Here is a 12535-nt window from a genome sequence, read left to right as displayed (position 1 = left end):
CGGGACTGAGTGAGATAATGAGCTGAACCAAGTGTGAGCGAATTCAATGCGAACAAACACGAAAGAGTGATTTAATGGGACAGAAAGAGGAGAACAGAGAGCTGGAGGGATCAAGCGAGCGAATTAGCGGGAAAGAGATCGAGAGTTTGACAACAAAACAGAGTTAGAAAAAAAAACAAAAAAACCCAAGGCGATCTCAGTCTCTCGCCGACCGTCGGCCTGTCTGTTCCCTGCTGTCTCCAGCTCTCCGAGACACAGAGATACTGCCAGACGGATGAAAGCAGAAGTGAAAGGACAGAGCGAGGGGAGGAGAGGAGGGATGACAGCAGCCACGATAGGTGGATGGATTGGGGGAGACAGGGAGGCATAAGAGCAGGGAAGTGAAGTGCTTTCACTCTCTGGAGCACGAAAGGCGACAAAGGTAAAGATCTGAGCGCTAGACGAGGCGCTGACATCTCCCCAGGTGGAGAAGGTCACAGGGGGGAAAGAGTCTCAGATTTTTGGTACACGATTTTTAAAAAACAAGGCATCCTCATTACAACCGCCATTTTTTTTTCCTGCAAGAAAAATTACGAAAACACGACACACAGACGATGTCATCTAAAACAATCTTATACTTATTTTCAAATGGCTTGAGTGTTGGCATGTCAGCTGTGTATATGTTCACATGCTAATTTGCTAAATGTTGTATGATAAACATTACATTCAAAATAGTATGTTCATGTGCTAAATGTACTGGATGTTACATGCTAACAAGCTAACATTTTAACCGTCACATCCTAACTGTCTCCTTAATAACTGTAAGCACGTTAACATGCTAACACCTGTTGCTAGAATGTTACATGCTAATAAGCTAATGATGGCATATTTAACCTCCTAATTCTGAGCATATTAGCTGTTCACATGCTAATATGCTGAATGTTGTATGATAAACATTACATTCAAAGTTTTTGCATGTTAATATGCTTAACGTGGGCTCTACTTATATACTGGAGGTTACATGCTAAAAAGCTAACATACTGAACTCAGACCAAAAGTTAGCATGTCAATGTAAAAATGCTAACTTGCTAGTAGTTTTATAGGCTATATGGATGAATACAGATAGCATTACATGCTGATATGCTAAACATTACATATTTAATTTTGTCATATTCAACACTGTCCATTTTTACAATGCTAGCTGCACATGGGTAATTGCGCTAACTGTTTTTATGCTAAGCAGCTACATAAGAAGCTTTGCAATGAACTTTGGCAAAAAAATAAATTCTAAAATAGTCAAAAAATTGTGATTTTAGTAAGTCAAAGTAAACAAGAGTGTGAATTTGATCCCAGCCTTTGGGAGCTGACAGCTTTCAATACTCAAAGACATCGACTGACATCAGTGTGAACTACAAGAACTCTCTGTCAGATAACATCCAGCACGTGTGCACGAGGCTTTTCAGAAGACGGAGAGCGTATCGATAAACACAGAGAGCAGGAGGAGGGAGTGACTTTTTCGCCCTTGGAGGAACGGTGATGTCAAAAGATTAACGACGCTCGAGGGACGGATAAAGCCAGAGGGGGGAAGTGAAGTGCTTTTCCAGGACGAAGGATTTAGGAGGACGAAGGGATGGATGGACGCAGGCGGGAGCGGTGACACGGGCGAAGATTTAGGAGGAACTTTTATGTCCCGGGCAGGCGGCGAACAAAGATGAAGGAAGGAGGGAAAGTGAAGGACGGATGGACGGATGAAGGGTGTCTTTCCCGAGTAGTTGGAGGGAGGAATACTGAGGTGAATGGGAAAGAGATGAAGAGAACTGCTCACTTGCCCTTGTGTAGTAGTGACAGAGGTGATGATTTAATACATAATCTCTGTCTGGTGAGGCGGGAGACATGACTGTAGGCATTAGCATATAAATTGAGACTTTTTTTCTTTCTTTTTTATAAATAAAAAGCTTTAAATAGATAATTCATTTTGTAGCCTAAACATCAACTGCTTATTGACCGGGACATTTTCTATTACCGCTCACATCTGGTGAGCGGTAATAGAAAATGACGTATACGCAGGGATTACATCTGTATGTCATCATCACAGATATAACAGTCATTTGCAAAGGTTGGTTTACAGAGAAACAGAAGACATGAGGGTGATTAAAGCTCGGGGCAGGTGGTGTGTGTGTGTGTGTGTGTGGTGTGTGTGTGTGTGTGTGTGTGTGTGTGTGTGTCTGTGCAAAACCCTTAAATAGAAACTAAAGGACATGAAAAACCTCTTTTAATTGATTTTAAATTGATATTCGTGCAGAAATCAGAGGAACTTTGTGTTTCATGCTGTTGGTGCAACAGCATCTCTGTCAATTTTAGGAACAAGGTCAACAAGTTCATTAAATGACTGATTTTAATTGGGTTGATCCTGATTCATTGGAGACGGTTTTTGAGGAAAGAATCAGCTGACAAACCTACGATGCTCTGCCTGTTTCCTGAGATGTGGATTGTGCGTTTAGATGCATCTGTGTCGGACTGTGAGGGAAGTTATCTCTCTATCATCTGTCTAATCCAAGGAGCTGAAACTACAAGATAAATCATCACACAGTCGACTCAGTAATCAGTGTGTTTTCTATTTTAATATTTAACTGTAAACACATCTTACACACCGGAGCTGCAACACACAAATGTCAGAATTATAAATTGAAAAATGTTGGTTGTAAACAGTCGGAAATGTTTTTTTCCCCCATTAATCAATTATCATCATTTGCTGTATAAAATTTCAGAAAAAGGGAAAATGGCGTCACAGAGCACAAGTTGATCTCTGCAAATCGCTTGATCTTATCCAACTAATCCAACTAATTAACCAAGAACCTGCAGAAATCCAGTTTATAACCTGCAATTTTTGCTTCATAAATCAAATGAAGTTTATTTATAAAGCACATTTAAAACAATAAAATACAGTGAAATAACAGAACGTGTTTCCAGCCAAGAGGAGACGAGGAGGAGCAGGAACAGTTTGAAATAAAAACACACAGGCTAAAAGCTAAAATCATTATGGAAATTATGTCTCGATAACGATTAATCATTAAAATTATTCATCACATTTCTGTCCCATTAATCGTTGAATCAGGAATCAAATAATATGCCAGGCGGTCGTTATTAACGCTGCAAAACCAAGACAGCTTTCCCGCCGACTTCCTGTCAGCGTGTTGTATATTTTATGACACATGGACGCACTAAGGACTCAGTCGAGTCGAGCGTTTTCTCTTGATCCCAATAATCTTCTGGTATCAGCTCCATTCTCATCCCACCAACCGGTCATACTCTCCTCAGCGTGTTGCAGCGCAGACAGCAACACAGTAATTAAATATCCGTCATGCTTCCTCGCGATGTGACTCACAGAAACTCAGAGGAAGCAGCCTAACAGTCTGTTTCTCTGCCTGCACCACACCTTGCTGGGAGGTATAATTGGCTGCAGCTCTGGCAGAGTGTCGTCCTTTGAGCGAGACTCGCACCGAAAAGTAGAAAGTCTTATGTTTTTTTCTTCCCGAACATCCCGTGGCGTTGTGAAAGCTGCAAGAAGCAACTCTCAAAAATAAGACATGTTCTCAAATTTAGACCGAGGAGAGGGGGGGGGGGGGGGGGGGGGGGGGGATGAGGAGAGCGATGAGATGTAAGGAGCCACTGAGAGGGAAGGAAGCAGGGAGGACGAGGAAGCTGTCAGCGGTTAATAATAAGACATTTTAAATTGTTGAGGGGCGAGATGTAAAGGCAGAAGACGACAGAGAGAGAGACGGATGACGTGATGAAGAGGAAGAGAGCTATTACATAGAATATGTCCAGTATGTCGCCAGCAGGGCCCGAGATACCGCACGTTCTTCTTCTTCTCTTTGAAATCCTGTTAAATATGTTATTTACATTTTTCATGTTATTACAGGAAATTCCAGGTATTTAGTTCGGCTTAATTGGAGCTGGATATTTATGTAAATGTTCCAGTTCCGGCACGAGAGTCCATTACCAAGTTTTCCAACAAACCCAGAGCTGTGCGTAATAGTTTTCATGCTATATTTTCACTAACTGGGAATCTACTATTCAATGTAAATCCTGAACATGATTTAAGGCCATAATGTTCATTTGCTCCAATATAAAGTGAAATCTTAGAGTTCAGACTCGTCCAGATCTCGCTCGCAGTAAAAACTCCCGCTCAGACTTAAAGTCTGCCGACTGCAGCTGCCGCGACAAATGTGAATCTTGTTTGGCAGCTTTTGTCTCACAAGAGCGTCGGTGCCAATAAAAGTCACTTTACTGACAGAAACAGATGCAGGCGGGAAAACAGAGAGATGAGCGGAGATAAACAGAGACAGACAAAAAGAGCGAGAGACAGCTGTCAGCAGAAATCAGACATATTTCAGAGCGGTTGTTAAAGAGAGAGACAGAGGAGGAGAAGAAAGACGGAGAGAGAGTTAATGGACTTTCGGAGAGAGAGAGAGACAGATGTCAACAAAAATATGTTTTCTTAAATCGCTTGTCAAAGAGAAAACGGGAACATGTTACAGGAAACGAGGGATGGAGGGAGATACTTCCCTGTCCGATGGACAGAACAGGAAGAGGAAGTGATGTGTAAGAGGAGAGACAGGAAGAGAAGAAGAAAGGAGCAGATGTTTCTGTCAGACTCGTGATTTTTATGTTTGTTGATGGAAGATCTGTGTCGTCCTCGAGTTCATTTTAACAACAAGATAAAAATATTTACAATAAAAATGTGAAGAAATATTATTGTTAACGCCAACTGCTAGCCACCGCTAACGAAACATTGTTAGCATAAATGCTTCAGATGGAGATCAGGTTGAAAACCTTCCAGCTGTTCGTGACGTATAAATGACGTGAACATAAAGAGACATATGAGGAAGATTCCTGCGTCTGTGTTGTCATGAATTCTTAGTTTTATTTACTGTAAGATTATTTGCCCTTTTTACCTTCTTAATCTTTGTCATTTTACTGGACGGTGATGAAACAGGCGACACGAGGGGAGAATCAGCAGCAGATAGAAACTCTCTGTGCAACATGTTAGTTTCATGCTTCTTATTTTAAACCAGGTGAAATCCAATTGTCCCTAAGAAATAAATAAACGAATTAATATAAAACATTAAAAAAAACCCTGAGACACTGGTGACATATAGAAATTGTCTGAACTTTCAAACTGTAATGTTACCTATATACACTGTATGTATATATATATATATATTAGAGTCAAAGATGGCCGACTTGTGAGGTTTGTTTTTGCATGTGGTTCTGTTAATGTCAGACAACATGTCCAGGTGAATCAGTGACAGGTGAACTCGGGGGTTTAGTTCACGATAACGTGACATTTAAACACGTAAACGACGGCGTGAACACTGATCTCCTTCCTCACACGTCTCCCGGAGACGCGGCGCCGCAGGTGGATCTCATCGTGTAGTTTCACACGTGACTCGTGTTGGAGAGAGAGGACGCAGACAGGAACACCGGCCCCTGGACGCCATGACAACGACAGATGTTGACAAACAAACAGATGCCACATTAGCCTCTCCAGACACCCTTTATGTGAACGTGTGTGTGTGTGTGTGTGTGTGTCTGTGTGTGTGTGTGTGTGTGTGTTTGTGTGTGTGTGTCTGTGTGTCTGTGTGTGTGTGTGTGTGTCTCAGGAGACAGCTGATGAACACTGTCAGTACACTTATGTAAGCCTTCCACAAACTGCAGCCTCCCTCTCTCTCTCTCTCTCTCTCTCTCCCTCTCTCTCTCTCTCCTCTCCTCTCTCTCCCTCTCTCTCTCTCCCTCTCTCTCTGTCTGTCTCTCTCTCTCTGTCACATCCTTTACCTCCTTCGTCACCCTCTCTCCCTCCTCCCATCTCTCCATTACTCAATATTACAGCTTCACCTCATTTTTCCTCCTTTCCTCCCTCTCTCTTTCATCTTTTTCCTTCTTGCCAAATTAATTCACCACATCTCTCTCTCCCTCTCTCTCCCTCTCTCTCTCCATCTCTCTCCCTCTCTCTCTCTCTCTCTCTCTCTCTCTCTCTCTCTCTCCCTCTCTCTCTCTCTCTCTCTCTCTCTCTCTCCCTCTCCCTCCCTCTCTCTCTGTCTGTCTCTCTCTCTCTCTCTGTCTCTCCCTCTCCCCCCCCCTCTCTCTCTCTCTCTCTCTCCCTCCCTCTGGATAACCTCCTCTCTACCTGTCATCTGTGTTCATCTTCTCTCTGCGTGTGCGTTCGGTACGACGGAGGTTGAGGTGTCACACGCTGAGTGTTGCCACGGCGCTTCACCGGCACCAGGCTTTTAAGAGCTAATTATATAACACACACACACACACACACACACACACACTCACACACACACGCACACACACACGCACACTCACACTGTGGATGTGTTTGTGACTGGTCCCAGACCCTGAACGCCTCGTGGCGTCATTAACGCCATGAGAAGACCATTAGAAGACCCCTCGTTATGCCAGTGTGTGACTTTAGAAAGCAGATGTGTGACATGTTTATACAGATGTTGATCCGGCGCTGTGACCGCCCGCTCGGTGCCAGAACAACAATGCCAACGGCCCGTTATGTTTTCATACCTTTTATACAACATTCCCGCCTCTAAGGTTCTATCTGTGCGTCCATAAATATATTTACATATTCAACTAAAACATAAATGTAAAAGTTATTCATGAAACTGGAACAATCTCATGTATTGTTTATATATGTATTTGCTTATATCGTTACATAAATATACATCATCCCAAAGCTTCTCCATACATGTTGATATTATAAACTGCAGGATCCAAGAGTCTGAGACCTTATATAAATAAAACCTTATATAAATGAATATATCATTAACACATATGGTCGCAACATGTTACATGATATTTTATATATATGTTCATACCATATATGTGATAATATATCCCCTCTTTCAAACCAACTTCCCTTTGTGGCCAAAATGTACTTTACTGTCGTCAGACGAGACGAACTGAATAATATAAAGTCATTATTTAAACTTATTTAAACTTATTTAAACTCTGAGGAAACTGCGTTCGTCTGTCACTTCTCTCTCGGACTTTTTAGAACCAAAACTATAAAACAAATTCATTGAGAATATCTCGATTCACCAGTCAGTCTTCGCTCCGACGTCACCTCCGGGTCGTGACCCCGAGAACCAGGTGGAGGATACGAGTGTCTGACGCACTCAGCCGTAGAGACGGAGGGGGCGGAGCTCTGAGCTCTCAACGCCGCCAGACGCTCAGCATTGTTAGTCGAAGAATGTTTCTGTCCCTGTGTGTGTGTGTTGTGTGTGTGTGTGTGTGTGTGTGTATGTGTGTGTTACGCTGTTGAATACACAACACAATGAGCACAATGCCGCAGTCGCATGTGTTGTTGTTGAGGGCTGAGGGGCTCCAACATGGCCGCCAGAGAGCGCATTACATCACCTGACAACCTTGAGTTGAACAGGACAAACTGTGACGTGTGTGTGTGTGTGTGTGTGTGTGTGTGTGTGTGTGTGTGTGTGTTGTGTGTGTGTGTGTGTGTGTGTGTGTGTGTGTGTGTGTGTGTGTGTGTCAGTATTCTCCGATGAGATCAATGCAAATTACATCTTCAATATACTCCCCATTTTTCTCCAGGATCAATACATGCTGGACACACACACACACACACACACACACACACACACACACAAACAGCTCTGACAGTCGGATGCCATACACTCCTCTCCAGCTCTGTCTTCTCCTTCATCATCCTCTTTCTTTCCCTCCCTGCCTCCATTTTCCTTTTAACCTTCTGTCTCTGTCTCCTGGGAAATCTGCTCATCCGTTCAACGTGCCCTCCATCCCTCCATCCCTTCATGTTTTCATCCTCCACTCCTCCTCCTCTTCCTCCTCCTCTTCCTCCTCCTGCCTCTTCCTCCTCCTCTTCTCTCTCCTCTTCCTCCTCACCTCCCAATTCCTCCTCACCTCTCTTTTCCTTTCCTCGCTTATTGTTTCTGCTCCTCTCGTTTCCTCTGATCTTGTCTTGTTTCCTTTCCTCTCCTCTTGTCTCCTCGCATTCTTTGTTTGGTCCCTCTTGTTTTCTGTTTTTCTCTCCTCCTCTCCCATGGAGGGGGGGGGGGGGGGGTAAAGTGTGAGGAGTTACGTAACGCCAAAGTAACTTTGGGTTTTGACTCAGTGGTTCCAACTTGATGGACCGTGTTAGCGGTTGTGCTAACGCTAACGCTCGCCCCATGGCCGGTGATTGTCTCCACATGCTCCAGCTGGGGATGAAGGTCTGGGTTCTCCTCCTCTTCATGAACAGAGGACGCTGGGTGTCGTCGTTGTGTCTTTGTGCTGCTGTATGTTATTTTACTTGGTGTCGGCCCCGTTCCCAGCTTCAGCTCTGTTTCTGTGTCAGTGAAAATCTTTCTCTTTGAACGAGGAGTAACTCAGATCGAAGAGTTTGCTTCAGTCAGGTTGGGTCTTACACGTCGATACAGCGAAGGTCCAGATGTGATCTTTTAAAGATGGAGGCCAGCGCCGTGTTTGGATCACACTGTATTATTCATGCTGAGATTATACGGACTGAGCCTTTAACGCTGTGTCATCCACTTCAAACACCTTTAATAATTAAAGCTGCCATTTAAATGGGAATTCTGTCTGTATGGATCATCGGCAGCACAGTGACAGGATAAACACACACACACACACACACACACACACACACACACACACTCACTGCAGTAACGTCGCCCTGGGGTCCGATGGTGTGACGATCAGCTGTATTAAAAAACCCGGGGGAAACCCCTGGTGAGAGAGCAGGAGAGGAGGGGAAGGAAAAGAGAGACGAAAGCAGCATAGTGAAGGATGGACGGCTGAAAGAGAGAGAAACAGAGGAGTGGAAGTGACGGACTGATGAGAAGAAATGTGAATGGAGAAACAAAAGGGTGTAAAAACAACCGTGTCAATCCAACACTTCATTTGAAAAGTTTAAAGAAACTGCACGAGCTTGAGGTTTTTACCTGGTGGAGTTTATTTCATCCTAACCTGATCCTGAGCTAATCTTAACCAGATCTTAACCAGATCTTAACCAGATCTTAACCAGATCTTAACCTGATCTTAACCAGATCTTAACCAGATCTTAACCTGATCTTAACCAGATCTTAACCAGATCTTAACCAGATCTTAACCAGATCTTAACCTGATCTTAACCAGATCTTAACCTGATCTTAACCAGATCTTAACTCCTTTCTGGTGACACACTGATCCATTCTTGACCCATTCCCAGTCTAATCCTCGTCTGCTCCTAACCAGATCCTGGCTCGCTGCTGGCCTGATATTAACCCACTCCTGGTCCAGTTATAATCTGATCCTGGTCCAGTTACAATCTGATCCTGGTCCAGTTATAATCTGATCCTGGTCCAGTTACAATCTGATCCTGGTCCAGTTATAATCTGATCCTGGTCCAGTTACAATCTGATCCTGGTCCAGTTATAATCTGATCCTGGTCCAGTTACAATCTGATCCTGGTCCAGTTATAATCTGATCCTGGTCCAGTTACAATCTGATCCTGGTCCAGTTACAATCTGATCCTGGTCCAGTTATAATCTGATCCTGGTCCAGTTACAATCTGATCCTGGTCCAGTTATAATCTGATCCTGGTCCAGTTACAATCTGATCCTGGTCCAGTTATAATCTGATCCTGGTCCAGTTACAATCTGATCCTGGTCCAGTTATAATCTGATCCTGGTCCAGTTACAATCTGATCCTGGTCCAGTTATAATCTGATCCTGGTCCAGTTACAATCTGATCCTGGTCCAGTTATAATCTGATCCTGGTCCAGTTACAATCTGATCCTGGTCCAGTTATAATCTGATCCTGGTCCAGTTACAATCTGATCCTGGTCCAGTTATAATCTGATCCTGACTCAGTCCTGACCCGAAGTCGTCGTTAGTTTCATCACTCAAACCAGAGAATGACATCTGAAACGTTTGACTTCTCTGATGGTTTATGTGTTTTTGAAACTCTGAGCGGAGGGACGAGAGCGAGACATACGCTGAACAGGGAGGAAGATGAAAAAGAGTAAAAGTAAAGGAACGAATGAATCAGTGAAAGAGAGGAAGAGATGGATGGAAAGAGAACAAGTTGTTGCTGAATAATGAACCATAATTCAGTTTTTCCTCACCTTGTTGCTTGGCACTGTGAAGTGTTGCTCATGTGTGAGTATGTGTGTGTGTGTGTGTGTGTGTGTGTGTGTGTGTGTGTGTGTGTTAATCCCTCCAACACTGCTGACAGAGGAAGAGGAGCTTGGAGACTTTCCAAAACAGACCAAATTATTCAGCGTCCTGTTCTGCTGCTGCAGAGAAACAAGAGAAGAAGAGTGAGAGGAAAGACTTTCTAATCATGGTCCAGTTCTTCTTCTGTGACATTTCAAATGTTTACAAGGTTTTTCCTTTGTTGGAAGACAAACAGGAGACGACAGAAGAACCTGCAGGAGAGAGAGCAGGGGGTGAGGACGAGGGAGGGACGGGGCGAGAGACAGACCGGCGGTTGTGAGTCGTCACGGCAGGTGGAGGGAAGACGAGAAGAAACAGAACCAGAGCGAGGTGGAGAGGTGGAACAGAGGAAACCGAGCACAGAAATAGAGTCAGCAAAAGAACGAGTGACTCACATGCAGCGGGGAGGTGGAATATATCTTTCCTCGTTTGCTCTAGTTTTGTTTTTTCTTTCCTCCCGTGTGTCTCGTTTTTTTAGGCAGGTAACCTGCAAGGAGAAAAATATGGCAGTCTGGAAGAAATGAAAACACAAAAGGTAGAGAGAGAGAGAGAGAGAGAGAAATGTCTGCAGACAGAAAACAGATGCAGGAAGAAAGAGGTAAAAAAACGAACAAAGGTGAAGTTTGTGCGACGTTTTGATAAATGACAGCAATCAAGCAGAGATGGAGATGGAGAGAGGAGTTGATATTAAAAGAGTGGGAGGAGATGGAGTTATTTTGAGAAACAGCGGGCAGCGAGAAAAAGACAGAACGCAGGAGGAAAGATGACTTGAATCTTTTTTCGCCTGTCAATAGTTTTTCGCCTGGAGAGACTGTTTCTCTCCCGAGCAGCTGAACGGTGGAGAAGCAGTTTGTCCTCCGTTCAGCTTCAGGACCATGTGGACGGATCAATAACGTTTGAGGCTTTGTGCAAATTAAACACATTATTTCTCTTTTTTTAAATGTTCAATTTTTCCTTCATCTCCAATTTCTTGGAGAATCAGACTCAGTTTCTAACATCATTTCCCTTCAGGCTGCGTCCACTCTGCTGCAGTCTGGTTTTAAAACACGTCTCTTCTTGCTTCGTCGGCTCCTGCTGCAGGTTTTTCAGCCCTTAAAAAGAGTTTTGGAAAATGTAATTTCACTTATTTTAGCTTGAAATCTGTGGACGGTCAGAAACCGAGACCTTTGGAAACGATGAGGTAGAGGCGCCCGCGCTCGCTCTCCCTGACCGGCTCTCAGCAGCCGCGGTGAAAGCAACATGGATAACGAAATACAAGCGTTACAGAAGTGACGTGAGGTTGTGTGTTTTTAGGTGAACTGACCCTTTTAAGTTGACGCTGACTCTCTCGTCTCAGTCGTCTCCTCTCTGCTTCCCTTCTGTCCTGGTTCCTCCGAGTCATCCAGCGTCTGAAAGTGACAGAAACAGCATCATATCGAGATTTATGCTTCATTATTTACCTCCTGTTTCCTCCCGTCTCTTCTCCTCCTGTGGTTTCGCTCCGTCTCTTCTTCTTTGTTGAGCTGCAGATTAAAGGAGACGTTTAAGCTCAGAGCCTTCACTCATTCTCAACGTCTAACCTCCATTTAACCCACAATAAAACCCCTGAAACATTCATGTGTGTGCGTGAGAGAGAGTCCAGTGATTGTGTGTGTGTGTGTGTGTGTGTGTGTGTGTGTGTGTGCATTTGAATCATTTAAATGTCTTTTTCTGTCTTTGGGCCTGTGATACCTGCAGTCCTGCTAAATTATACATTAACAGTTGTCTCAATAATAAATGGATCGTGTGTGTGTGTGTGTGTGTGTGTGTGTGTGTGTGTGTGTGTGTGGTTCAATAATCAGCAGCAGCTGAATAATATATTGACCTTCATTCATGTTTTATTCACCACATCCAGATGAATTATTGCTTTGATTAATCTATCAACACGTGTCCTCAATTAGAAGGCTTCCCAAATACACACACACACACACACACACACATTCACACACACACACACACATTCACACACACACACACACACATTCACACACACACTCTGATCTACACAATATGTTGCTAATCTGATTCAGAAACTGAGCCTTAAAACAAGCCGTCAGGACTTCCTGTAACTTTGTGATGTCACAACAAAGCAGTCACCAAGCCCCGCCCACCTGGAGGCTCATAGCGTCCTCTCTTCTGATTGGCTCACTGACCTGTTGTTACTAGAGCTCCAGAGAGAAGCCTGAGAGAGGAGATGTAAAACTACACTGAGATGAACCACAAATATATCTTCTCATGGATCAACACTTCAAATAAAACACAGAAGAAGAAGAAAATCTGGAGTTTTA

The 12535-nt window shown here is 43.7% G+C and overlaps 1 protein-coding gene across 1 annotated transcript in view; it reads left to right on the top strand.

Annotated features, from left to right (window-relative positions):
- The window catches only part of trpc5a (transient receptor potential cation channel, subfamily C, member 5a), a 99673-nt gene that overhangs the window by 57951 nt on the left and 29187 nt on the right, over positions 1 to 12535 (top strand). The window lies entirely within an intron of this gene.

The sequence above is a fragment of the Seriola aureovittata genome, chromosome 23, assembly GCF_021018895.1.
Source record: "Seriola aureovittata isolate HTS-2021-v1 ecotype China chromosome 23, ASM2101889v1, whole genome shotgun sequence".
NCBI lineage: Eukaryota > Metazoa > Chordata > Actinopteri > Carangiformes > Carangidae > Seriola > Seriola aureovittata.
This window is presented reverse-complemented; position numbering and strand designations above follow the sequence as displayed.